At 32.3% G+C, this 5,788-nt stretch overlaps 1 pseudogene; it reads right to left on the bottom strand.

The window, feature by feature from the left end:
• Positions 1–1,217: 1,217 nt before the first annotated feature.
• LOC118555667 (large ribosomal subunit protein uL1m pseudogene) lies at positions 1,218–2,464 on the bottom strand (annotated as a pseudogene).
• Positions 2,465–5,788: the final 3,324 nt, after the last annotated feature.

Raw genomic sequence — 5,788 nt, 5'->3', positions numbered from 1 at the left:
AGATCCTGAAGTTTCCTAGAAATTATGTGATACGTTAACATAAATAACTGTGTCGAAACCTACTGACTCATGCTCCTAGAACTTACTTGGACAAATTAATCTGTTCCTCAAAATTACTTAACTGGGGACTAAAAATCACAAGACAATAAAGCATTGGTAAGTACAAAGAGTTATGCATTCTAAATTCTACACAAAGATGCACGGTGGTCTGTGAGTGTAGGATGGAGTCTGAGCTGGACAGTTGTTGGAGACATTAAGTGGTTATATTGAAGGGCATGGTTTATGGTTCCATAATTAGAAATGGGAAGTAAAATGTGATTTTCAGTTTCCAATTTGTTATAAAATATTAGGATTTAAGTGAGATATTAAGAAGTTTTCTCACTGGTTAGACAGTCACTGGGTTTACCTAGTGGGAAACTGCAGGATGTTAAAAGAAAACAAGAGAATGTTCTGAAAGGGTTTTAATTTGATCTGTTTTCTTTCCATACACACACACACACAAAAGCACATATGTATAAATTGTATAAATTTGACAAATATATGAAATATCAAAAAAGATTTGACTGAAGTAAAGTAAAATTGGGAGATCGGTGACACATGAGGTCTTTGAAAGCAAACCAGCTACTTGAGATATTTTGTAAACTTTTATCTTGGGGGAATATGTTTCCAGAGAAAATACCTTCAATACAAACATCATTCATTTTTTTTTCAGTGAGGATCTGATTACATAATTTCTGATGATTCAAAAAAAAAAAAACACCTCTATATTTGCCACATTTATTCTAAAGTATTTTCTTTGTCTCTCATGTTAGGTGGAGTACAAAAACATTTTCAGTCTGCCTTTTAAAGATACAAAATATATATATTTATATAAAATGCATATAAAACTATATATATATGTATATGTAATTTTTAAAGACTTAAGGCATCCACAGGGGCTGCATTTACAAGGTGATTTTTTCTTCTCACAATTTTAAAGCATCAACAAAATAACAGTTGGTATTATTGTCTTTTTCAATATTGTGATTTTTTTGTAAAGTTCAGAGAGAAAACTTTATTTTCTTATTTTTGAATTTATTGTGTTTCTTTTCTGCTGCTAAAATTTACATTCAAATATGATGATCAAGAAATAAGACACCAAATATAAAAATTATGCAGTTTTATAATTTTCTCTGTTACTTCTAATCTAGTAAAAGTAATTTTACAATTGAACACTTTTAGGCAGCATCTTTTTTACTTTCTTTGGTTTCTGCTTATTTAGGCAACAATGACTTTAGTCACAAGTCTTCACTTGAACTATGAAGGAAAGTGTGTACCATAAAGGGTCCCAAACTCAGAGGTCTATCCTACAAACTTCATTGATAACTCTTTGTGCATTGGCCACTATCCAGTTATTTGATCCAATGTTGCTATTTTGGTCTCTAGAAAGTTTTCCCTTTCTTCATCAGCCTTAATTTCATACCCAATTTTAGTTTATTTATTATTTATTTATTTATTTATTTTTGTTTTGTTTTGGTGCAAAATGGTGCTTTTATTAAAGCACAGGGACAGGACCCATGGGCAGAAAAAGCTGTTGCCTCATTCCCAATTTTAAATAATTCAAGCATTTTGGGGGTGTCACAGCCAATGGAATTTCAAATAAGCTTTGGAAAAAAAAATTTTTTTTCAGTTTCTTCTTTAATGGATTAACCTCAGGCATTATTTCTGGAACAGCTACATAAAAGTCTGCATGAATTTCATCACCCAAATTCCCCTGAATCGTATGAATTCCTTTTGTATGCATACCTCTGTTTTCTTCTGCTATTTTAATCTCTGATGTATTCACTGTGAATACAGTAACTTCATTGATTTCTATAACAAATGAATATGGGAAACTAAGAACACTGGCCAATGATTCCACTTTTTATTTTTCCTCAAGTGCTATGTATCCAGTGTCAGGTCAAGATAGTTACCTTGCTTTGAATTAGTGAAGTCCAGAATTTGAAATTCTTTACTTTCTTCACAGTGTATATCTGCGAAGGGTTACATGTGTTTTATTTATTTATTTATTGAAAGATTTTACCTATGAGAGAGAGAGAGAAAAGTAGGCTCCCCTCTGCATCGGGAGCCCAATGCGGGGCTCTATCCCAGGACCCTGGGATCAAGACCTGAGCTAAAGGCAGACACTTAACCAACTGAGCCACCCAAGAGCCCCAAGGAGGTATATGCATTTTAGATAGAGATCCTCAGGATTGTTTTCTGTATAGTTTATTTTTTCTGTCTCATCTTTTTTCTTTTCTTTTCTTTTTTTTTTATCTGATGCTTTTGCTGTGACACCTTTTTTGTGTTGTTTTGCAGGATTTGTAGCAGTAGCAAAATATCTGATGGGCACTTGAATGCTTACAGAACAAGGATAAAGAGATATCTGATAAACCATCTGAAAAAGACTATGCCTTTGGTGATTTATCAAGAGTCTATCAGGCATCTTAGAGCTACCATCATATTGACCATTTTGGATTATGTTGAACTATCATGACCTTTTTATCTTCAAATTTGCCAAAGCAAAGATCTCTTTACAATAGATTCTAATTTTAACAATTTTTTATATTATATGGATTCTACTATATGAAAAGTTCCAGATTAAAAATAAATCATTTTCAAAGAACCATGAGAGACAATGGACTCTGAAAAACAAACTGAGGGTTCTAGAGGGGAGGGGGGTGGGAGGATGGGTTAGCCTGGTGATGGGTATTGAGGAGGGCACGTTCTACATGGAGCACTGGGTGTTATGCACAAACAATGAATCATGGAACACTATATCTAAAACTAATGATGTAATGTATGGGGATTAACATAACAATAAAAATTTAAAAAAATAATAAATCATTTTCTTTGTATTGTTGGGATATATTGAGGATGTGGCTGATTTAATGGATTTGTGCACAACGTGATCATTCAAATAATATCTATCAGAACTGACACTACATTTCTCAATACTCTAGCCATCTCTAGAAGCACATTTCTAAGGAGCTTTTGAGGTTATAAAAAAGTATCGCTAATAGTAGTTAGTGTTCTGTTAGCAACACCATGTAGACATTTAAACTCTATATGATAACAGAATAATAATTGGACTTCATTCTCATATTGCCATGGAATTGTGTTTTCTTTTATCTTATATGCTACACTTGCTACTGTAATTCTTCTTGAATTTCATGTTCTGAGTACATTTTGAAACGCAAGGAACAGATTAGTGTTATGACAAGAGGATGGTGAGAGTGGAGTGTACTAGAGGGGAATCTATTTGTTAAGTGGAGAGTATGTATTGCTCTAAAGTAATTTGATACCTAATGTGTTTAAAATTCAAATATATACATTTATATATCTATTACATATTTTATATATGATATATATACACATATACACATTAATACTTGTATACACATATACGTGTATACCTATATACATTTGGAGAACAAAACCATACAATTATTTCTGAGGGGGAAAATACTATATTCTCTTTAAAGGATTTATTGTTTTCATTTTAACTAACTGAACAGTAAAATTAAGGTTTCATTCTTTTCTCCTAATTTTATTTGAGAAACGGCTGCACAAACCCTTAAGTTAATTGTTTCTCCTCCTCTATCTCGTAATGAATTTATAATGATCAGTGAAGAAAAGGTCTTTCTCTTTGTTATCTCATATAGAACAATTAAATTTTTCTTGGTTGCTCCAAATGAGTTTCAAACCTTGACTTTTGCATTTATATGTTAAAAATCATCTTGCTTCCTACAATCATATTTTCATTTTTTTCCTCTCTCTTTTCTGTAAGGTATATACCATTGTTGTCATTTCAGAATTCAAGTTAAGTTTAATACTAACACTGATCCTAGACATAAGTGATTTGTAATATCAGCAAAACCACCCACCATAATAATAAGAAACCAACGAGCAAGAATTCTGTGCAGTATCTCGAAGCAGCATTAACTGACTTAATAGCATACCAAGAATGCAAAATCACTTAAATTGTTCAAATAAGACTTGGTAATTTGTCTTTTCCCATTAGGCTTAATGCATTTTGATAGTTAGAATGAGGAAGAGAGAACAAACTATAATAGTCAAGGCCAACGAATAAACCTGCATTGCAGTCATTAATATCAAGCCACTGGTGACTGAGTATTCAGCACATGAATAATTATTACTCTTGGCTGAGAGGGTGGAGAACATTACTAGGGAATATTTGCATTTTAATGGCTTTCAGAAGGTTGTTGTTTTTTGGTTTTTGGGTTTTTTTACATTATTTAGTTTTCTATCCTTGTCCATAGTACTCGAAATGTTCATTGATAACCTCTTTAAAATGATTATTCTTTGTTGTTTACATGTCTATTGAGCACTATTTTTTCAATGGAGTTTTGTTTTGTTTTTTGTTTTTTAGCTATTGACATATCAAAAGCCCAAGACAACAATTCCATGTATAAATTTAAGATCTTCATTTCCACTGTGATGAATCTCTACTTATCTGAAATATTTGAATAATTCTGTGTAAAGTCCTACAATTTTGTTTGAAGAAAAAAATCAATTAAACTCGTATTTTTAAAGCGGTCATTGACGTGAAGATCAGTGGTGATACACTTCAAAGTATTTTAACATTAAAGCTTAGCATTTTTATAGTATGTTGTCAATTTTTTAAGATCTATTTTGAAGAACACTAAAAATTATTTTAAAAAGGGGCACCTGGGTAGCTCAGTCTGTTAACATCCCATTCTTGGTTTCAGCTGAGATCATGATCTCAAGGTCATGAGATCCAGCCTTGGGACAGGCTCTGGGCTCAGCACCTAGTCTGCTTGAGATTCTCCCTCTCCCTCCGCCCCCCCCCCACTTGCGTGCAGCATTCTTTTTCTCTCTCTCTCTCTAAAATAAATAAATAAAATCTTTTTAAAAATTATTTTATTTATTTATTTATTTTTAAAGATTTTATTTATTTTGACAGAGAGAGAGCACAAGCAGGGGGCGCGGCAGGCAGAGGGAGAGGGTAGAAGCCGGCTTTCCCTCCAGCAGGGACCCGATGTGGGGTTCGATCTCAAGACCCTAGGATCATAACCTGAGAGAAAGGCAGATGTTTAACTAACTGAGATACCCAGGCGCCCCCAAAAAATTATTTTAAAGAAAATATCTTTCTAAGTAAGTAAAAATTTTTTATAACTGTTGAACAATATTCTCTTATTTTAAATTATTGAAGCTGTGTGTGTATATATATAGAGAGAGAGAGAGACACATTATATATAAGTCATATATAGTAACTTTATATGATTAAATGTATTTACTATCTGGCTAGGCAACTTTGTGTCTTAATGTTTTGTTCTACTTTTATATTGTAAATTTATGATATATTAATATGAACATATACATAAATTTTTCTTTTGCTTTAACCCTGAAATATATTAACACCTTTTAGCAAAGAACAAAGTGAAATGATCAATGCAAGATTTTACATTAAATATCTAAAGCCATGGGGTATTACTTATATGTCTTTAATTATAAACTTTGATAAAACCACATTTTAAATATGGATATTGAGGATAAGTAGAAACAATAAAATTTATAGATATTCTAAACAATAATAGGGAAAATATGAAATTGAACTCAAATAATCCTGAGTTTGATTCCCACTAAGATTATGTGTTAATCTCTGTGACATTTTCTACCATGCCTAAACTTCTAGAGACATTGTAAAAAAATATACCCATGCTATAATATCATTTACCCTAGGGGCGCCTGGGTGGCTCAGTCGGTTAAGCATCTGCCTTCAGCT

This window comes from Halichoerus grypus, chromosome 1 (assembly GCF_964656455.1).
Source record: "Halichoerus grypus chromosome 1, mHalGry1.hap1.1, whole genome shotgun sequence".
Classification (NCBI taxonomy): Eukaryota; Metazoa; Chordata; class Mammalia; order Carnivora; family Phocidae; genus Halichoerus; species Halichoerus grypus.
The sequence above is the reverse complement of the archived record's forward strand: the minus strand, read 5'-3'. Positions and strand labels throughout refer to the sequence as shown.